We start from the raw sequence: 23,706 nt of genomic DNA, 5'->3' as shown, positions 1-23,706 counted from the left end.
AGAAACCCATTTAAAATGAGTTTCTTTCTCTCTCCTGAGTCTACATTCAGTTCCTGATTTTGATTTTGTTGGCACAGGGTAAAATGGTCAATGATCCTGACACATTCACCATTTGGAGTGAACTGGTCTGCCCATTCTTCTTACTACTGATAGGGATAGAATAGCATAGTTATACAGGTAGTTGTAGAAGTCCCAGTAGGGGACTATAGATAGAGAGGGAAACCTAGGAAACTTTGGGAGACCACTGTAAGTTAATGATCGCTCAAGAAAGCTATTGGGGGCTTCCCTGGTGGCGCAGTGGTTGAGAGTCCGCCTGCAGATGCAGGGGACGAGCGTTCGTGCCCCGGTCCGAGAAGATCCCACGTGTCGCGGAGCGGCTGGGCCCGTGAGCCATGGCCGCTGAGCCTGCGCGTCCGGAGCCTGTGCTCTGCAACGGGAGAGGCCACAACAGTGAGAGGCCCGCGTACCGCAAAAATAAAAGATAGCTATTGGAACGTCGTGGAACAAAGCAGGCTTGCTTAACTATAAAGCCATAAATAAAAGCACGAGATATGCCCCAGGCCATTAGGTGGAAGAAAAATGTCACCACCCTTCTACTGATTTGAATAAGCGCTATGATAATCCTAGTTTGACCTCATAGGGTCAGACACTCTCCTGCCTGATACGAAGGAGGAACTAGTGATGTAAGCCTCATGTCTACTAGAAGAAGGCAGTCTTTTCCCTTCCCCCTTTCCTTTGACTATAAAATTGTAGCCCACTTAATCCTCAGGGCAGAGCTCCCTTGCCTGCCCGCTTGTGTCTCTTACAAGCTTCCTATGTTAATAAATCTACTTCTTGCCTATCACTTTGCCTCTTGCTGAATTCCTTCTGTGCTGAGACACAAAGAACCTGAGCCTCAGTAAGTCCAGACACCAGATGAGTGATTCTAATTAAAGGACCGTGGGTTCGAGCCCCAATCTGGGCTTAGGCTGGTTTCGAGTCCCGGTACAGGGGTTCAAGTCCAAATCTGAGGTGCACGGTATCACAATTGAAGCATCAGCTTGAGTTTCATTGATTTAACTAGCTCTTCTGATGTCATGTAGGTACAGCTTTTTAAACTAGTAAAGCAGGCATTATGTGGCTAATAAAAACATTGGTTAATCTAAAAATCATGTACATTTAATCTTGGAATATGATTTTTACTTATCTATGAACATGGGTGTGTCTGATGTCCTAAGAATTCATTTCAAAGAAAATATTGATGCCCTAGAGTGAAAAATCTTCCAGACTTTCCATTTTAACCCTTACTTGGTTCTCCCTTTTTCTCATGTCCAGTCTCTGACTTGGGACAAGGTAGATCAGGAAAACAGCTTCAGGACATTTCTGGGTTAGAAGTCTTTCTTTCACTTTTCATACTTATCATAATAAATTTTGGAAGTTCTGAGAGAACGAAGAAATTATATAGCAAACACAGCTTCTTTACTTTGCGTTTACTATGCGTTTTTAACATACATTCAGTTAAATATTTAAATATTTCCTTGGTGTCTATTGTGAGTCAGGCATTAAAGATACAGTGACAAATAAGACTTGCAAGATTTCTATTCTCATGGAGCTTAAATGTTAGTGAAGGGAGTCAGACAAAAAAAACAAACCAGATAACTTTAGAGGCAAATACTGTAAAGAAAAGGAACAGGATCTGGTGATGGGATGGGTGTAAAACTGATGCTACTTTACATTTGAATGTAACAAAGGAACCAGTCAGGTGACACTTTGGACAGTGTGGGAGCAGAGTGCCCAGAAAGTGCCAAGGCTAATAATAGTCGTTTATTATGAGGATTAAATGAGTTAATACGTGTAGAGTGCTTACAACAGTCCTTGGCATCCATCAATACTCACTGCTTTTCATTCTTTAAATAGTCCTTGAGTATCTACCAGGTTCCAGCCTTAGTGCTAGGTGCAGGGAATTAGAGCTGGAGACAGTCCTGACTTTAGGGACCTTGCTCCAGACTCCAGGGCAGTGATTCTCAACGTGTGGTGTGCAGAACATCTGCACCTTACTCATTGGCCTTCCTTGTTCCCAATCTCCTTCCCCACGGAGTCTGACTAGATAGGCTTGGGAAGTGGACCAAAAACCCAAATTTTCTACAAGCTTGCTCCAGTTGATGGTTAGGCCCTCTAAAGTTTGAGAACTATGACCCTACTGCATAGATTGTGACTAATTGGTTCTCTTCAGTACGATACATGTTACAGCATCAAATATGAGCAATTGTCCCAGTGTAAGGAGTATTGCACAGCACTCGAGAGTAGCTCTGCCCAGTCTCCGGAGCCATAAATATCACGGGATTATGTTTCACAGTTAACATCCTGTAATCCCCAGACCTAATTTTTTTTTGTTGATCTTGAGCTGGCTGGGGATGTTGTGTGTTTTGGATTAACCTGCTTTTGGCCATGGTTTGGAAGGTTTGCCTGACACTCTTAAGTGTCTTTTAAAACCTGCCAAAGGAAGAAAAAGCCTTTTACCTTTTAGGAAGAATGTGCCAACCAATGTTTGCCAAAGCCTCTTGTATCCTGGAAGAAATTCTATTAGTAAGTAGATTAGCCTAACTGAAATTCCTCCCCTGAGCTCCTCCCCATACCTATTTTTAAAGTATAATGTCACCAAAAAGGGAGATGGGAAAGATTTATTTTCTCTCCTCTTAGCTTTCTAATAGAATGCATCCTATTCATTTTCTCACTTTAGAATGACTTATACACATTTTTAAAAGGTCTTAGAGTCAAGGATCTCAAAGAACATTGGATACAAGAACAGATTCATGCTGATCCACTTGAGGCTGAGTGATAACAGCCTCTAAAATCCAGACCAGATTCCAGGCAAGCCTATGCCTTAGATATGTGAGGCTTCTATTTTCTCATCAAATGCTTTCCTAAAAGGATGTTTCCTTTTTTGTTTCTTATTTTTCTCTCTTTACTAGCTTCAATCCATAGCTACTCAATAGCTACGGCCAGATAGAATGAAAGCAATGGAAAAAAGACTGCCCTTGAGCTTGAGGTCAGAACTGGTAAGGGTGAATGAATTAATGTAAAAAAAAATTTTTTTTTTTAAGAAGACCAAACAGATGTAAATTTAAGGCAAATTAGAATCATAGCATCTTAGAACTGAGTGGGTGGTCAAAAGAAATCAAATTTTGTGGTTGCCAGCCTGTCAATTATTCAATTTTTTCTTTAAGTCTCCAGTTTGATGATGCCCCCTTGACAAAGACTATGAAGACTGGGTGAAATATATAGGCTACATAAAAACTGGTGAAACTCAAGATAAAGATCTGTTAATGCTCAGTCAGTGCCAATGAATGTTATAAATATGCAGGGCAATGAGAACCCAGTGCTGACACCAGAGAAAAAGAGTGCATTATACAAGAGCTGCTCCCCCTGAAAGAAAATTTTCTCTTGTAATTTTTATTAGATTTCAGCCAACAATATGGCTTTTTACATAAAAACAATTAGAAAGAGAAGATTCCTTTCTACTTTCTATTTTTTCCTTTGACTTAGCTATTTGTTCCATCTTTTCTCCATTCATTCAACAAAGATTTGCTGAATGCTGTGTGCCAGGTAAAGTTCTAATTGCTTGGGACACAGCAATAAAGAAGATGGAAAGGTCCCTGTCTTTATATGCCATGAGAATTTCATGTCTTCATCTATAAAAAATTGTAGCTAATTAGTATCCATCAGACAAACTAAAATATTGAAAAGGAGGCATTCTCTGAAAAAGGGGGACCTGACAAAGGAACCACATTTCCTTGGAATTTGGTGTCCCTTCAGTTTTCCCTACATATAAGTAAAATAATTCCTGTATCCATTTTTAAAATACTGTTTACTTAGTTTTGGTTCTATCCAGATTTACGGTGACTTTGGCTAAGTCTCTGTACCCCCAAAGGTTTTCTTGCTCTTAGCAATCATATATGGGTGATGCGATGATGGCACTGTCCCCAGATCTTTGCGGCCACACTCAGTACAATACAGCTGCCTGAAAGTTCAAGACTCTGGTTCCCACAAAAGAGCCACTGGCTCACAAACCAAGCACATTTCTTCCCTGTTTCCACTGTAACATTCTTTCCCAAGAGTATAAATCTCAGGCCAGTATTTAACATTCCTTTGAACTGAGCCATGGACTTTTACCTTACTTCTTGAAAGAGTGGAGAGCTAGGCTTCCATTATGCATATTTATAAACATGTCCTAGACAGAAGGCATGATTTTATAATTCTCCAGTCATGGGTTTTTGAAACTATTTTACAAAAGAATATTTTGAAACATCACACTGGATCAGGCTGATTTTCTGGTTCAGAATTCTATCTCAGAGTGGGAGTCCACATGGTGGTGGAATATCACTGTTGCTAAACATGGCTCAGCCTTAAAAAGGTGGTGACATATCCCAAATCCTCTTGAATTAAAAATTCCTTTCACTTTAAAAAATTAATTCTGAAATGAAATTAACTAACATGATTAGAGGATTATAAGTTTTAAAAAACTAATTCTACCCCAGGCTTCCCTATTTTGGAAAATGATATTACCACTTATTTATCTGGTTGCTCAGGCTCAAAGTTTAGGATATGTTCCTTTTTTTTTTGCATCAAAAATTCTGAGACCTTATATAGTCCTTTTAAAATTTAATGTTTATTTTGACAAATGCATAATATTTTGAATTTAAGTTTTGGAAAGTTATGGTTATGACATTGCATAGATCACAAAGAATAATGTTGAAAACTAATCCTATTTCCCTAAAAAATAGTTTCTCAAAGTTACTGCGGTTTTTAAAGTCTGACCTTACTTGGACAGCAACAGTCTTTCCTCCTTCCTTCCTCCCTCCCTTCCTCCCTCCCTCCCTTCTTTCATGGTAGGAACAGATAACGTAAGATCTACCCTCTTAAGTTTTTAAAGGTATAGTACAGTATCATTAACCATAAACAAAATGTCCTTCAGCAGATCTCTAGAACTTATTCATCTCGCATAACTGACACTTTTATACCCACTGAACAGCACATCCCCATTTCCCCTGCCCCCAGCCCCTCACAACCACCATTCTATTCCTGTTTGTATGAGTTTGACTATTTTATTTTATTTATTATTATTTTTTTTGTGGTATGCAGGCCTCTCACTGTTGTGGCCTCTCCGGTTGCGGAGCACAGGCTCCGGACGCGCAGGCTAAGAGGCCATGGCTCACGGGCCCAGCCGCTCTGCGGCATGTAGTATCTTCCCGGACACCCTGCATTGGCAGGCGGACTCTCAACCACTGCGCTACCAGGGAAGCCCGAGTTTGACTATTTTAAATACTGAGGAAACATTTTTCATATCAGCAAGTTTTAGGATCTCTCTATAAAAACGTATCCTGAGTCACTATTATTTAGGTACCATCACCTTATTTTGAGGATCTTTATTTTTAAAATAACTTTATAGAAACGAGCTCTTTGAAGGAAAATTCTCATGTAAATTGTAACACATAATTACATTCTATGTGTTCAATCCAAAAGATCCTTTAATAGGTGCTGGAAATACCGATTTTTTCTGCTCAATCAGAGCTCAGCACCAAGCAAATAACCAACCTTTGTGTTTCTGTACCACTAGTATTTTGGTTTGATAACCATCCTGTAGTGTTTGGTTTATTGAGGTTAGAAATGGTTTGGTAACCGAGAAGTCTTAGGTTAAAGAGTTAAAAGGCTTAGCAGTGAGCAGGTTTTTAAATCCAAGGAAATCTGATAAAAGAAGTCTGGAGTGAGGGGGGTTGGACCTCAATCCACCAGCAAAGATTCAACTTTTCTGCAGGAGTGCTTTGGTGAGGACTCTTGGAAGGCAGGAATATACAGGGGTGCAGAGTTCACGTGCACAAGCCAAGTGCAGCACTCAGGAAGAGAAGTGAAACATAGATCTCCCTGATTGAGCTCTACTTCCCTGCATTCACCATGATTGTTATTATTACCACAAGCACGTCTGCATAATAGACCAGGAGATCTAACCTGCTGTTCTGTCTCCTTGCCCATGTGCAGGACAATTTGAGAACAACAAGTATGGTTACTTTCCATTATCTCCCTGTTTGCTCTTGTGACAACATTCACTGGATAACTTGAGCAGTTCTCAAAAATTTAATCTGGCTTTAAAGAACTTCAAACCACGTGAACTCCATTTTAATTTTTTCTACTTTATAGATGAAGAAAGTGGGGCCCAGAGAGGTTAAGCAACCTGTCCAAAGTTGCACAGCAAGTTGGAAGTTGATTCCAAGTTGGTGCTGTTTTTGTTGCATTGTGGTGTCTTTGTGTAGGTAGATACATTTCTTTAGTTATTATACATGAGCTGATTTCATTTGGAAGAATCAGAAAAAATTAATTCTTCAGTATATATTTCATAAAAATTTTCAGACCCATATCTGGGAACTATTCACAGTAGTACCCCTTATCTGTGGGGGATATGGTCCAATACCCCCAGTGGATGCCTGAAACCTTGAATAGTACCAAACCCTATGTATTATGTTTTTTCCTATACCTACATACCTATGATAAAGTTTAATTTATAAATTAGTCACAGTAAGAGATTAACAACAATAACTAATAATAAAATAGAACAATTATATGGTTTAATGAAAGTTATGTGAATGTGGTCTCTCAAAATATCTTATTGTACAAAGTTAATGTCTTTTCCATCTTAATTAAGTATTTATCACACACTGTGGCCATAATTTTTGCAGTTTAAGGTGTGACAGCAAAACTAGCATGGATTTCTTTTTCCTTCTTCACAATTTCACAGATAGAAAATTTGTTCTTTCTGTAGATCTTAGCAACCTCAGCATATAATTTTTTTCTTTCCTTATTAAGTCAAGAACTTCCCCTTTTTCATTTAGAAGAAGCACTTTATGGCTTCTCTTTGGCATATCCGAGTTGCCAGCATCACTACTCTGGGGCTTTGAGGTCATTATTAGGTAAAATAAGGGTGACTTGAACACAAGCACTGAGATACTGCCACGGTCGATCTGATAACTGAACCAGCTACTAAATGACTAACTGATGGGACAAAGGGATGATTAATATCCTGGGTGGGTCGGAGTGAGAGGGCATGAGATTTCATCATGCTACTCAGAACAGCATGCAATTTAAAAATTATGAATTGTTTATTTCTGGAATTTTCCATTTGATGTTTTCAGATGGTGGTTGACTGTAACAAACTGCAGAAAAGAAAACCATGGTAAAGGTGGGACTACTGCGCAGGTACCAATTGTTTCCGTTACCTGTGTATTTAAATTGCTGATATAAGAGAATATCTCTCCAGGAGCTGTCTAGGTTCAATTCCAGCTCTACCACTCTACCTCAGGCAAGTTTCTTAATTTCTTTGTACATCTGTAGTTGTATTTCCTGTCTATAAAGTGGGCATAATAATTGTATCTGTCTTATGGGGTTGCTGTGAATAACTGAACATAGATACAGTATTAGAACAGTGCCTAGCACATAGTAAGTGATATACGCCTGTTTATTTCTACAGTGCCTAGGTACAAGTGTAGATAAGACCAGCATATTTTAGAGCTTGTTCTCAGAAGTTCTCATCTTGAACAGTTTGGTAAAAAGTAGTAGCTTCCAAATTAAAGCATCATTTCATTCTGCAGTCTCTAGATGCAGTAATTCAAAGCTATCACTAGATGGCAATTGTGATCCATTGTGACTTCAGAAGCAGTAGGCTTTAACAGATGGTTCAAACCCTAGAATTTGTTTTCTGTGCCCTGCAGCATTGTGAACTCGGGCTGTCCCTTGCCCACAACGTGGGTCTTTAACAGAACTGTTATGGTCAGCAAAGTCTGCCTTCTGTGGCCACTCTTGGGACTCACCAAAGGCACACAGTCTTCCTGATGGCAGCTTCACAGAAGCCTGGGTTTATTTGCCTCCACCCTACTGTGAATTTACTGTCTGCCAGGTGGCAAAAGGACAGTGTCAGGATATCCTGTGTTAAGAAGATTAATCACTGGTTCTCAAAGTCTGGTGCACCATCACCCCCAGCAGCCTCAGCATCACCTGGGAAATTATAAAAAATACAAATTCTTGGGCCCCATCTCAGACCCACTGACCAGGAATCAGTTTTCACAAGCCCACCTGATGGTTCTGATCCCTGCTGAAGTTTGAGAACCACTGAGATGAACCAATGTTTAGCATCATATAAATGTTAGCACTGAGTGGGTCTTCAGAGAATATTTTGCCCAGCTCATTCATTTTGCTAAGAAGGAGAGTGAGGCCAGGCAGTTAAATGACTCACTGAAGACCATAAGGTTAGTCTTGTGGCAGAGCCAGGGCCCAGGCCTGCCAAGTTGTATCCCCAAGCTCTCCCACTATATCCTTCACCCCTTTTCCCCTTCAAAACTGAGGCCACTAGATACACATTCTAGCCTGATAACTACTTATGAAGAAAAAAATCACTTATTTTTTTATATAGGAGTTAGTTCATTCATTTCAATAGGTGTTTCTATAGAGATACAAAAATATGTGTGTGATGCACCTTCGGTTCCATGTGTACATGTGTGCATGTGTGTGTTAGATGGGAGAGGGGGGAAATCAAGTAAAAAAAAGTCATGTCTCAATTGCTAGAAGAGGCATATTGCAGGGCACCCTGGGAAATGGGTGAATGCAGCTAAGTCAGGAGCAGGGATGAGGGAAGACAAGTTAGAGGAGGGAATTTCATAGCTGAACCCTGGCTGATGGGTTCACCAGGGGAAGTAGGGAAAGAACATTTGGAAAGGGGTCAGCATGTGCCATGAAACAGTGAGGGGAATCTCAAGAGTTTGGTTTGACTGAGGGCAAGGGTGTGTTTGGAGGAGTCATCATGTTTTAAGTAATAATATCACTACCAGGACTACTATCTGACACTTAGTGAATGTTAACTATGTGCCAAGCACTGAACTAAGCACTTTACAACTGTTACTGATTTAATCCTTAAACAGCTTTGTGAGAATCTACTCTTCTTCCTATTTTATAGATGACAGTACAAGTACATGCATTGTCCTATTTTCCTTAAAATCAAGTGTTACTATTTCAGTTTCTTAGACAAACTTAGAAAAAGAGTCTTAATATGTACTTGTTCCAGGACAATCTCCATAATGTGTAGTATGTATTTTGGGGGGGATGATGAATATGTTTTTAATACATATAATTTTATTATAAGCATATTTTTCATAAATGCATAAAATCAGGAGGATTTTGACACCCTTTCTTTTTTAACTCAAGTAATGAATGTCCCATTATTCTTTGGTCTATCAGCAACTGTGGAAGTAGCCAGGATAATAGATGATTTGTGTCTGAAAAGTGGCAAAGAAAGCTCCTTTCAATTATTTGACTCACTGAAGAAAGGAAGCTGAGTAATGAGTGAGTGATCTAGTCTGAAATCATTGGCTTTGTTATGCTTTTGGTTTTTACTTTATAGGCATTCACTGTGAATGTGTTTTTCATATATTATATGAATTAGCCAATATTAGTATATTTTCTTCCTTGCCCAGGAGTACTCACAACCAAACTATCAAGTTCTGGTAGGATTTGAAATACCTACTCCTTCCTACGAAAGCTTACAGAAATTCCTGGATACTTTGGGATATTTTTCAGTGGTTTCACTTTTTCCTGAGAAAATAATTTATGCTTCTTAGTTTTCTCATCTGTAAAATACTGGTATTGGATGAGATAGTCTAGAAGGTCCCTTTCAGCTCTAATGGTCTGTGGATTTATGATTTAATGATCAAATGACACAAGGAACTCATTTCTGAGTTTTCTTTGTAGTAAAATTTTAGTGTTGTTGTCATAAAAGAAGTTAGCAGACTAAATATTTCTCCATGAATATTTGAAAGAGATGCCTAAAACAGCTCTATATTTCACTTTTTAGCATCACTAAGACCCTATCCTGCTCAAAGATATGATTATATAATATATTCTCACATGACATTTTATACATCTCAAGGTCTAAGGCCAGTTTTAAGTAGATACCATTAGAGATGATTTATGGTCAGTTTGTTTTACGGTGAAGAGGTACACTTCACATGATGCTCCGCTTTTCTGATTGCTGCAATAACAACTTTGAGCTTTAAGAGCTCATATTACAACCTTGATCTTTATACTCATGTTCACAGCTGAGGGTAAATTGCTTTCTCAAGAAAATCTAGAAAACCCAATCTACCTTTCGCCCTCACTGTCTAGAGAAACTGAGCAGTCCACAGGTTGCTTTATCTTGAATCAATGGAAAGGCAATAATGACTGGAAAGAAGAACCTATAAAATATATTATTATTTTAAAATTTTGTGATTGAGAACAAAATTTGCATTTTATTCTCCCCCCAAGATAATTTTTGCCTTTCTCATTTGCAATCAATTTTGGAATTGATTACAATAAATTTTCTATTCACTTATTATAGAAGCAATACCTGCTTATTCTGTAATTATTACAAAAAAGTATAAATAAGCACAGAAATATCTAAAATTCTGCTACCTAGAGTTGGCTATTGTTAATATTTTTTAAAATTTCATTCCAGGTAAGCATGAACATTAAGAAACTGGCAATAAGTTATATATTTGAAATCTGTAAAAATATTAACATGTGATTAGCTTACATACACAATTTTTAATGTCAGCCTTCAAAGGTAACATATTATTTTTATTGTATAAAAAGTTATAAAACTCTTCAGTTTTCACTGTTTTGTGATTTTCAGTGCCATTTTGATTATTTGGCGTCATTTCTTCTTTTTCCAGAAAATATTTAAGGTTATTTCAGCCTACTTTCCTCCAAGTGGGTATTATGCATAGAGAAAAACAAAGCTCTGAAACTCATATTATATAGTTTTGTTTTACATTAGACCTTTGCTTTATAAATAATAGGTAAGTTTTAACACACTGGAGAACATTGCTATAAAAATTTCTATCATAACATAAAGAAACCTTTAGAAAGTGAAGAGTAATTCCTCCTTCATATAATCTTGTTTATAAGCATGTATTTTTCAAAAACATGTTCACAAGTCTGTCAACTTGTGTCCTCTTTGAGGGCAGAGCTCTGCTCTTATTGCCCAATATTCCCTCATATTCTAATACTGTCTCCATAGCTCACATTGTGACTTCAAACAGCACTGACCTAAGAGGCAGTATTGGTTAAGAATTTTTAACCATTAAAAGTTGGTTCTGCTCTCTGTTGCTAATTTTCAAATCCCTAAATGAGATAATCTTGGTCTAACTCTTAGTATAGTGCCTGAGACTGCATAATAAATGCCAAATAGATTTTACTTTTCAGTATTGTGGGCTATTTTTTTTAACATCTTTATTGGAGTATAATTGCTTTACAATTGTGTGTTAGTTTCTGCTTTATAACAAAGTGAATCAGCTATATGTATACATATATCCCCATATCTCCTCCCTCTTGCGTCTCCCTCCCACCCTCCCTATGCCACCCCTCTAGGTGGTCACAAAGCACCGAGCTGATCTCCCTGTGCTATGCGGCTGCTTCCCACTAGCTATCTATTTTACATTTGGTAGTGTACATATGTCCATGCCACTCTTTCACTTTGTCCCAGCTTACCCTTCCCCCTCCCTGTGTCCTCAAGTCCATTCTCTACGTCTGCGTCTTTATTCTTGTCCTGCCCCTAGGTTCTTCATAACTTTTTTTTTTTAGATTCCATATATATGTGTTAGCATATGGTATTTGTTTTTCTCTTTCTGACTTATTTCACTCTGTATGACAGACTCTAGGTCCATCCACCTCACTACAAATAACTCAATTTTGTTTCTTTTTATGGCTGAGTAATATCCCATTGTATATATGTGCCACATCTTCTTTATCCATTCATCTGTTGATGGACACTTAGGGTGCTTCCATGTCCTGGCTATTGTAAATAGAGCTGCAATGAACATTGTGGTACATGACTCTTTTTGAAGTATGGTTTTCTCAGGGTGTATGCCCAGTAGTGGGATTGCTGGGTTGTATGGTAGTTCTAGTTTTAGTTTTTTTAAGGAACCTCCACACTGTTCTCCATAGTGGCTGTATCAATTTACATTCCCACCAACAGTGCATGAGGGTTCCGTTTTCTCCACACCCCCTCCAGCATTTATTGTTTGTAGGTTTTTTGATGATGGTCATTCTGACTGGTGTGAGGTGATACCTCATTGTAGTTTTGCTACAGTTGCTTCATTTGCAAATATTTTCTCCCATTCTGAGGGTTGTATTTTCATCTTGTTTATGGTTTCCTTTGTTGTGCAAAAGCTTTGAAGTTTCATTAGGTCCCATTTGTTTATTTTTGTTTTTATTTCCATTTCTCTAGGAGGTGGGTCAAAAAGGATCTTGCTGTGATTTATGTCATAGAGTGTTCTTCCTATGTTTTCCTCTAAGAGTTTTATAGTGTCTGGCCTTACATTTAGGTCTTTGATCCATTTGGAGTTTATTTTTGTGTATGGTGTTAGGGAGTGTTCTAATTTCATTCTTTTACATATAGCTGTCCAGTTTTCCCAGCACCACTTATTGAAGAGACTGTCTTTTCTCCATTGTATATTCTTGCCTCCTTTATCAAAGATAAGGTGACCACATGTGCATGGGTTTACCTATGGGCTTTCTATCCTGTTCCATTGATCTGTATTTCTGTTTTTATGCCAGTACCATACTGTCTTGATGACTGTAGCTTTGTAGTATAGTCTGAAGTCAGGGAGCCTGATTATTGTCTTTTGCTATATATATTTTTTTCTCCTAAATAGGAACCCATTTTTCCTGAGGACTTTCACTTAGATTTTTCAAAGCAGAAATAAGCTACTTATTTAGGGATTATATATAAAATATCTTAAAGAGTTGGTAGGGGGAATAAAATATACTCTATTTTATAATAAATTTATATATAGTTATTATTTTACATTGCATATATCACCTAATAGTCCAATGTCTCATTCACTCATAATGTTTAATGGGAACACATTTTAAAATAAGGTGTGCTACAGAGTCATAAATATAATTTATAGTTCTTTCCAAGGTTTTTTTTTTTTTTTTTTTTTTTTTTGTGGTACACGGGCCTCTCACTGCTGTGGCCTCTTCCGTTGCGGAGCACAGGCTCCAGACGTGTAGGCTCAGAGGCCATGGCTCACGGGCCCAGCCGCACCACGGCATGTGGGATCCTCCCGGACCAGGGCACGAACACACGTCCCCTGCATCGGCAGGTAGACTCTCAACCACTGCGCCACCGGGGAAGCCCCCCAAGGTACTTTTACTCTAAGCTTTTCAATCATTCTACAAGTATAAAATGAGACCTTTTAATGAATGAGGAATTTGAGGCATCAACTAACAAAGTCTGACTTTTTTCCTGCCTATAAAAGATGGGTAAGAATGACTGAATTATTGTTGCGAATCTACATTGCTCTATGTTCGACAGAGTCTTTGGAAATTGGTCTCAGCTACATCAAGACAGGTGTATAAAGAAGTCCAGGACTGTGAAATCCGTACTGTGGACTCTGAACAATGGAATCCTCTAGTCCAGTTCTGACCAACAGAAACAATGGCCATGTATGTGACTTTACATTTTCTGGTAGTCACATTAAAAAAGTTAAAGAAACAGGTGTAATTAATTTTAATAACATAGTTTATTTAACTCAAGATATCAAAAATATTATCATTTTGATGTGGAATCAATATAAAACTATTAATGAGATAGCTTACATTATTTTTTTTGCTCAAGGTCTTAGAAATTCTATGTGTAAATTTACAATCAAGTACATGTCAATTGGGACTAGCCACATTTCAAGTGCTATATCTCCCCATGTGGCTCATGGCTACCATATTGGACAGCCCAGCTTTGGAGGTACCATAGCATGGCAGTGTGGCATAGAGAAAAGGCGACAAAGACCAGCTTGGAATCCTCATATATGTCTGTTCCTTGCTCTGACATTTGATATTGAGATGACTGTGAACAATTGATTTAGTGTCTCTGGGTCTTAGGAGGCTGTGAGGAAGGTTAAATAATATATCATATTTGAAAGTGCTGTGTAAGATCATAAAGCACCATGCATGTGTAAGGCATTATAACCCCCTTTTATTGTAGATTTACTCTCATGACTTGCACAAGGCCACATTCCCAGTTGGTAGGAGAATCAAGGATAAAATCTGGGGCTTCTGACTTCTAGCCATCTGCTTCAACTATTGGCTGTTCCTAACTTGCTGGCTTAAAAATAAAACCCAAACGTTTTTGTTTTTAAAAAATGAGGAAGGAAGAGAGTGGCAGCAAGAAGTAAATTCCATATTAAATGGTTAGGGTCTTCTTGGCCACTGTCATAATGTTCTGCAGTAAAATTATACATACAGGATATTTATATACTTATATATCAGCATTACAACCATCAAGGATTGGACTTTATTGCTGTCATATAATACAAAACCCTACGTTCTTCAATGTTTCGAACAACTTCTAAATTGAAGTGTGGTTTCCCCACTCTATTTATCTCCAAAATAGTACAACCACAAGAAAGCCCTTCCACACTGGGCTTGATTAATAAAACAGATATGGATCAATTCAGCAGGTTTTCCATGGATATTTTTGGTTACAGATGTAGCTCATTAATCCACATGTGTGAGACACCATCTCTCTAGTGTGAATCCAAGAGACACATTAATCTCTGAACAGAAAGTGGAAATAATTCAGTTCAATTCAGAATATTATTTAGTGCTTACTGTGTGTAAGACACATCAGGTATTTTAAGGAGCAAATGGAGCTTGTTTCTCTGATAAATGTCACTTAGAAATATGTTATTCAACTTGAGGAAAATATGGAATCTACCAAACTGTCTATGATATATGATTCAGGAATCTATATTTTCAGAAGGTATAAAGATGATCAGAAAGGAAATTCCAGATTATCCAAAAAATAATTTAAAAACTTACATTCTTTACTTTTGGAGGGCATACAGAGGATTACTTATTATGATCTATTTCCCTAAATGTAAGTCTGTCATAGTTTTCATATTTAAATTTTTGGGTCATTTTCTACATTTGTTTCAAATGAATTTCTTCCTAGAACTTAAAAACCACATGAAATATTTAGTTTTATACTATGTGAAATTAAGCATATGCCAAGTTCATTTTCACTGAGAAGACATGCATTCAAGTTCTTTGTTCCCTTTCAGTCAAAATTCCTCCTTAAAAATGACTTTCATCTGGTTATTTTTTACTAGAAAACTATCAGAATATAAGCTTCAGTTCTGCCTGAATTGACTATGTTAAATAAATATAATTTTTATTTTCACTTGCTGAATCATTGCTGTTGACCATTGAATGAAATCGTTTATTGAACAATCTTTACATTTCCTTGCTTTTGCACCCTAGTTTAAAAACAAAGTTTAATTTTTTAAAAGTTCAATAAAATGTATTTTTGATATTTCCATCATAACTTTAAAAACAATTCCTTTCCTCTGCCCTATAATAACCACCTTCTGCATTTTTATGATTTAATTTAACATTATTATTGTAATTTTTTACTGGGTGAGCCCATCAGTGCCCTTGGCAGCAAGATTTTGTTACAAGAAATCCAGAAGCAGCTGAGCTTTAGTTGGCTGCAACAGTTATACAGTTTCTCTGGATTGAGTTCAGAACCTTACCCTGACATTATGAATGTAACACACGTCAGGCGTCCTCCTTCAGCTTCTCCAAAATATGTGATTGGCTTGAGTTCTATAACCTGTTGCTTAAATGAGCATATATTTTTTAATTCAGTGGTTTTGCATTATAAATATTTCATTTGGTTAACATCTGGCCTTGATAGAGTTAGTGGTGCCCGTAGTAAAATGAGATACATTAGGAAAATGAATAATGTATTTGCATTTCTCCAGGAACTCTGAATGGATTCATTCTAGACAGGATGTGGTCATGTGCATTAACTATAGGGCTAGATACTGTGTTTTTCTTTTGTTCAAGTGCACCTCCAGCAGGAACACAAAAATCTGAGGAATCTTAACTATTCATTCTTTCAATTACTAAATAAAATTAAGTAGACTATAAAAAGCCATTGTACTATTAAATATTAGGAAACATTGAGTTGTGTGTCCAGAAGTCACACTTAAGACCAGGCAAGGGTAATATGCATAAGATGGCTGTGGATACTATGAGATAATGTCTACTCGTCAGAAATGTATGATATTTTTTTCTGTCGAAGTTCAAAAGTTAATGATGTACTTTACATTTTAATTGCTTCTACTGAGAGATCTGTTAAGGAATAAAAGAAATTCCGGCATGCTGTTATTATTTTTCACTGTTGATATATTCAATATTGTATATAAATGAAACCATATACATTATATCATGCTCTGTTTCATACATCCTAGATTGTCTTTAGGAAAATTTAGTACATGGCACTTCAGTCATCTGAAAGGAATCATTTCTTTTTTTTTTAACATCTTTATTGGAGTATAATTGCTTTACAATGGTGTGTTAGTTTCTGCTTTATAACAAAGTGAATCAGCTATATGTATACATATATCCCCATATCTCCTCCCTCTTGGTGTCTCCCTCCCACCCTCCCTATCCCACTGCTCTAGGTGGTCACAAAGCACCGAGCTGATCTCCCTGCACTGTGTGGCTGCTTCCCACTAGCTATCTATTTTACATTTGGTAGTATAGGAATCATTTCTTCATTACAACTCATAAAACTGTAAAGTATCAGCCAGAAAAAAAATTGGGCCAATTAAGAGAAATTTGATAATGGTAGAAAAGCACATACAGACATGACTGAGAGATGATAAGATTATTTTAATTTTCCCATTTGCACTGGAATTATTTATTTTACAAATCTCCAGATCTTTTATTACTTAAAACCCTCTGCTGAATCATGAAAAGAAGCTTAAGTTAGCAATTTTCCTTTGCAAAATCTAGCTTCTAGCATCTGGTGAACACTTGGATATCTAGTCAGGTCCTATGGCAATGATTATTTTAAGACTCTATTCAACATGCCTGGGCTTAAAAATCAGCTCGAATCACACTCTGCACATGTATTTTACTCTCAGGGATTTAAAAACCTGGCATTAGTAGCGATGGTCTCAAGGCTTTTGCAGTGGAGATGAAGGTGGGAGATAGGACCTGCAGGCAGGCCGGGTACCCCAGGGTCTGCCAACAGCCCCTGTCTCCCGAACAGCGACAGTGAGTTCCGCCACCGCAGCTGCCGCGCCTGTGGACCACCGGCCCCCAGGCCACCGCGCCCTCCATGGCTTCTCACACTTACATATAGACTCGGCCTGCCTGCGGAATCGAGGACTACCGTCCTTGCTTGTGCCTTCCTGTGGCACGTCTGGGGCTGGTTTCTGTCTCTTCACCCGACGCTACTCCACTTCCGGAACAGCTTCTGAAGTAGAGAAAAAAGAGGATACTTTTACTCAATTGGAAAGACAACAAGAAGCTGGATTATGATCAAAGTGTATTGTTTTGGGATCATAGGAGAAATTACATTCCAGCAATGTATAAAGACACACTTCAATAAAAGATGCTGTTATTGACCGAAATGTAAGTGCACATTTAGTTGATATTAGAGGTCTTTGTATGCTGATTAGGAGAGAGAATAATCTTTTGTATTTCTGTGTATGCAAATATGCACTTATTTATTTTTACACATATACTATATATAGCTTTTGTCCAAATCTTTTTTTTTAGTATACAGTTATTGCTTTTCATGGTTATATTATGTGCTAGGTTCCCATTAATTTAATTTCCATTAATACAGGTTACAGATAATTTAGAAAGGATGTGGACAGTTGCTACAGAGGAAGGAAATTTATAAGGAAGTAATACCTCAGGGAGAAAAGTTAGGTTTATTTAAGAGGAGTGATCTCTGCCATCAACACATTTCCATCCAATTTACATACAGTAGTATTCGAGTTAGAAATTATTCTCTATTATGTATCAAATCAGGTCTGGTAGAGCTTTAATTCAGCAATACTTTCAGGTTTTGTCTGAGCTTTTGATGTAATTTAGTTGAGTATGCTTTATAAACCATGTGTAATTTAGACTTTTTACGAGTCATATGGGACTTCTCCCCATTTAAACTGAATTTCAGAAATTTAACTCTGTGTTTTGCATAGTAGATAGTCTCTATTTTGTTTTGGTATATTTCACAGAGACTTGTTTAGGAAATATTATTTATATTTGTTGTTCAAAAAAGATTTAAACAGGGAAGCTTTAGACACTTAGATAAATAAAAAGATTTGAAAGCCAGGATTGGTCGATTAGGAAATAAGTGCAGAATTGGGTGTCTAATTTAGAATTTCTGCAATGTGATATAAGTGATGTATTCTAGAACAGTACTATTCAGTAAAACTTTCTGTGATAAAGGAAATGTTCTCGTTTTGCACTGTTCAATATGGTAGCCATTAGCCACAAATGGCTATTTAAGCACTTCAAATGTGGCTAGTACATTTGAGCAATTGAATTTTTAGTTTTATTTAATTTTAATTAATTTGGATTTAAATATCCACTTGTGGGTAATGGCTACTTTATTGGAGAGTATAGTTCTGGACTTTACCTGTATTCTGTGTTCAACACAAAATGAAGAACTACTTGAATGGTTCTAGCTGCTGAATGTCTATAAAACACGAGTGTACTCAAAACACAAGGCCCAACCTCTGACGTGTACTTGGGCCTGATGGGGGGACCCAGCAGCATTCTGAACTTTGGCTCAACTTGTGGATATTCAGACATAAATAAAGTTTGGGCTAACCATAGGTGATTTGAGAACCTTTTGTCTCTGGAAAGCCATGGAATCTCAAATGATCTCTCATAATAAAGTTCAGATGGTAAATGGACTCAAGGGCTTGACTTTTCCAGTCCATTGCTTGTGTGGTATGAATAGCAAGTAGTGGAAACAGATATGGAGGAGATGCTCCACACACATAGCTGCCTCCATGAAAAAGAAACTCTCCAGATTCAGACTAGATCACAGGAACAGGCTGGTAAATACTTTTGTGCCTCTACCCAAATCATTCTTCACTAAATATTCATTGAGCACTACTATGTGCAAGGCACAACGCTTAGTGCTGGAGGTAAAATGTTGAAAAAAAACAAAAAAGATATGACCCCCGCCCTCATGGTGATTAACTGCATTAGACAATAAGATTTTTTCCAATGTTTTCTTCCTCCAATTATTTTTTTGTCTGGATATGGTGAAAATAAAATAGGAGAAAGATACACATGATAAATAGAAACACTGAAGATCATGATTATGTGTGTGTCATACATCTTATTCAATTTAGTTCTTTCTGCACAGCTTTCACAGTTCCATAATCAGAAGACAAAACCAGTTTTTGAAATGCACTATTGGAAACAGAGAAAATAACTGAAAAGATCTCAACTTAAATTTTTAGAGCATGAGATAAGCATCATCATTTAGCATTTATTGAGTTTTTACAATATATGTTTACAAGGAGTTCTTTCCTCTCTATTAGCCAGAAGAATGTCCTTTAAAATAATTACTAATTAAATACTGTTATAGGAGGACACCTTTTTGCTTTGTCATTCACAACACTGTAAGAAAGAGTGCTACAATCACATTTATGAAATGAATCAAATTTTTCAATATTTGAGCACCATCGCAACACCTGATGGGAACTACTAGCTACACAGACCAAATGTAGCTCATTGCATTTCAGTTCATTTTGGAAGAATGAACCAGAAATGTGGCAAAATATGAAGCAAGAACTATTTAGTCACACTTCTTTTTTTTCCCCTCCACACAGCAACTATATAATTAAATGTATGGCTAACCTGAATTTTTAGATGAGTTTTCCAATGTATCACTGATGGAAATTTAAAGAGGAAAAGGATTAAGAATTATATTAAATGAATGCAGCCAGAATACATAGTACTTAAAGTATCTAAAGACCGTAAAGTCATTTCTCCCAATATAGTAACTGATAATGTCCTTGATTTTGTAGACTCACACTTTGAAAATAATTTTAAAAAATGAATTACAAAGCAATGGAAGAAATCACAAAGAAGAAGAAAGAGATTAATGTAAGTACTTAAAAACCAGTTGCTTACTAACAACATTATAAACAACTTAAAAGGTGAAGTGGAATTTGTTTTATTCTTTGAAATGTTTTGTACCCTATGGAAGTTTGAAAACACGGTCACAAATTCTTTGGCCCTCCTCTGTGTTCCCTCCCATTGAATCTGGAAGGGCTCGTGACTGCTTTGACCCGTAGAGCACAGCGGAGGTGACACTGTGTAACTTCTGAGTCTGGGTCATAAAAGGCCAGGAAGTTGCTGCCTTGTTTCTGGGATATTGTCTTTTGGAATTCTGAGACTCCAGTTAAGAAGTCTGAGTACCCTGAGGCCACCGTGCAGAAGCAGCCACATTTAGGTGCTCCAGCTGGCAATTCCAGCCGAGCTCAGCCTTCCTTCTATCCCAGTCATGGCACTAAGCATACAAGTAAAGCCATTTGAGGCCCTTCAGGTCAGCCAATCTACCAGGTGAATAAGCCATGAGAGAGAAAAAGCTCCCAGCTGAGACCCATAAAATTGTGAGATACAATAAAATGTTGGTTGTTTTAAAGCCACCACATTTTGATGTGGCTTGTTATGCAGCAACAGAAAACTGGAGCATACCTGCTTGTACGTGTGATATTTTTACAATAAAAATTAAAAAATTGAATGTAAAATTCACTCTGGGAATTCGTCTGCAAAAATTGACAAAGTTTTAATACCCTTCCTAGAGAAAGAGCTCTTACAGATCACCAAGAAAAAAATACTAACACCATATTAAAGAATGAGCACTTATATGAACATAAAATTCACAAAAGAAAAACAGGCTAAAAACCATGTAAAAAATGTTCAACCTAATTAGTAAGTAAAGGAAATATGAATTAAACAATTGAATTAAAATTTTGGTTATCAAATTGGCAAAGATAAAGAAAAATAATATTAAATTTTGGTTTGGGTAAAGTGGGAGTATACATTGCACAAACTTTCTGGAAAATAAATTAATATTACATGTCCAGAGTTTAATACAATAAAGTTGGTCATTCACTTAGGACCTGTTTTCACCCAGGGACAAGAAAAAAACAGAAACTTCTATCTCACCCTTTAAACTGGAACATTCCAACCTATACAATTAGCTGCAACATGTCTCAGCTCAAAACAGGCCTTAGCTTCTGCTAAGTTTGAAATATGGAAAACATATAATGCAGCTCTTCTCTTTTAGTCCAAGCTTTCGGCAAGACTGTTGCAGAAGATTTCTAATTGAGAGGCAGAAACATCTGCTGTGAGGGAGGTAGCTATTGAAGGAATTCCCGAAGCAGGAGACTGAGTTTGCAGAGCTCCGTGCCATCAGTTTCCTCTTCTACTGATATCTTCTTCCTTCAGAGTAAACTCAGAGATAAGGAAGGCAGGGTCTTCCTCCTTCAATAAACTCGGGTTCAGATCTTGGCTCTGCTTCATCCGGTGAAAGTCCTTCAGGATACCCATCATGTCTGCAAAGCTGCTGGCCTGGGACAGAGAGACACAGTAGCTTTGTGTTCTGGTTTGCAAATATCAGGGCTGGCAGAACAAATCAGGAGGACTGATGGAAGCTCAGGGAGTCTACCTGGGTCTCCTCGGCGATGTCACTAACGGTGAAGGAAGTTGTAGAGTGGAATGAAGATCCAAAACAAGGTAAGCGGGGAGAGACCTTTGAACTTTCTGGAGGTAAGAAATCTGTTGTTAATGAAGCCGAAACTGCATCAGATGCCACGATTTTAGCCATCTGGCTGCGCAGGTGGCGCAGCTCATCCTGCAGCTCCATAGGCGGCTTAGGGCCGGCAGGGCTTTTTTCGAGGCCAGGAGCCTCTTCTCTATCTCCTGCAGGCTGGGCCCTGAGGCATTGCGCTACATGACAATCAGAGGGCTGGGCTTCCAGGGGCTCCTTAGGGGTCATGTATGCTCCTGACCCGGGCAGAAGGCTCTGCTTCATCTATAGCATCCAGGCGATGTGAGCCAGGGTAGGGACTCGGGGCACAGCCCTCAGACCCAGGTCAGAGATGTTGGGCAGCAACCCCAAGGATTCCGGGGGACATGGCTTCAGACACAGGTTGGTACCCATCCTTCTCACTACACTTCGAACAGCCCCCTGCAACTTGTTTTGCCAGACTGAGACGGTCACATTGGCTTCCATTCCCCACGTTTCAACTGGCTCCTGCACTTGAAGGACAAGGCAGCCACAGGGCAGCTCTGGGGGCTCGGGTAGGCTGGAGGCTGACTCTTTCACCTCAGGCCGTCTCAAGGAACACCAGGCTTCTCCTCCTCAGAGCTCCGCTCTGGCCTCACTCCCCTCACGGCCCCTCCTACCACAGCGGCGCCTAGACTCAACCGCCCTCACTTCCCCTCCACATTTCCTTATTAACAGCTCTTCTATGGTTCCAGTTGCATTAAAAATGTACCTACTGTTGCTCCACTCTCCTCACGGCAGATGCAGTAAACTTTGAAAGACTAAGTCAGATCATGCCATTTACCCACTTAACAGCCCCGCTGTCACATCCAATAGCGCCCCATAGCACTTAGATCGGACCTAAATTGCTTTCCCAGCTTCCAGGCCCCGTATGATTCTTACTTTGCCTACCTCCCGATTTAGCCCCCTCTCCCCCTTGCCCTTTATTCTCCAGCCACACTGGCCTTCTCCTTATGGGAAACATCGTGCTCGTCCCCGCTTTCAGGCCTCTGCTCTTCCCGTGCCTGGAATGCTCTTCACTATTTAAATCTCAACTTACATGTCACTTCCTCAGAGAGGTTTTTCTTGACCGTCTGATCTAAAGTCAGCCACTCATTTTCATGTATCTCTAATCTAATTCTCTTTCATCGCACAGTAGCCCTTATACGTTCCCTACTTAATCATACATTTTATTCATTTGTACATTCATTCAATACCAACCCTTCCTATCTCCCCACTCCTCCTCGAGAGCAGGGAACTTGTTTGTTTTGTTCACTGTAACATCCCTTGCAATTGGAACAAGGATGGGCACGTGGTAGTTGATCCATAAATATTTGCTGGATGCCTTGCAAATACTTTTTGTACTTTTGAAACAAAACCAGACATTGTAAGTTTTGTGGACATTTTTCAAAGCTTTGATGGTTCTGATTAAAGTACATTGCTTCAATTTCAAAAAAAGAAAATCCCACAAACAAAATCACGACAACATAAAATTATTTCAGTAGTGTGATGAGAGCTCCCCTGTCAAATCAGATGCTTTCAAAACTAGACCACCAGTCAACAGGCTCTTTGCTTTGAATTGAAGAATGTGCACCTCCCACCAATATTTTTCGTGTTGCTGAACATGTGATTTATTTACTGGGTAAGGAGCAAACCTTAGTGAAAGACTCCCCTTTCAGCTCTGAAAGTGCTGAAAACAGGGTTTCATCTTTTGAGGCTGGTTTAAAACAAACCTCTGGAATGGGGAGATGTCTTAATTGCCCCACTGAGTAGATGAGAGTTAAATGTGTTCCTCTTGGTGTCATTCACTCTGGAACTGCAGGAATCTTAGTGGCTGGGTCTCAGTGGCCAACTATGACCACAAGATTCTGCAGTAATGAGACCTGTTTCTATAAAATTCATGAGAAAAATCTGAATTGCTATTTATAGATATACCACACCATTTCAGAAATGATGTAACATTCAGACACTCAGGCTCAAGTTTTGTTATGTTCCAACATAGCCTATCCCCACCAGTTGTGAACTTCCTCCACAGCCAGGCAGGCCGC

At 38.3% G+C, this 23,706-nt stretch overlaps 1 protein-coding gene and 1 pseudogene across 1 annotated transcript in view; both read right to left on the bottom strand.

Annotated features, from left to right (window-relative positions):
* Positions 1-17,328, bottom strand: part of COL8A1 (collagen type VIII alpha 1 chain) — a 59,870-nt gene extending 42,542 nt beyond the window's left edge. Inside the window, exon 1 of the mRNA XM_022586926.3 lies at positions 17,210-17,328. The gene's annotated coding sequence lies outside the window, so the exon portion shown is untranslated. The remainder of the gene's footprint in view (positions 1-17,209) is intronic.
* A 3,798-nt stretch (positions 17,329-21,126) lies between these two features.
* Positions 21,127-23,414, bottom strand: LOC111181535 (mitochondrial fission regulator 1-like pseudogene; annotated as a pseudogene).
* Between the last annotated feature and the right edge of the window lie 292 nt (positions 23,415-23,706).

The sequence above is a fragment of the Delphinapterus leucas genome, chromosome 4, assembly GCF_059928025.1.
Source record: "Delphinapterus leucas isolate spDelLeu-1000000601 "Yukka" chromosome 4, BTC_Dleu_Yukka2, whole genome shotgun sequence".
Lineage (NCBI taxonomy): Eukaryota > Metazoa > Chordata > Mammalia > Artiodactyla > Monodontidae > Delphinapterus > Delphinapterus leucas.
The sequence above is the reverse complement of the archived record's forward strand: the minus strand, read 5'-3'. Positions and strand labels throughout refer to the sequence as shown.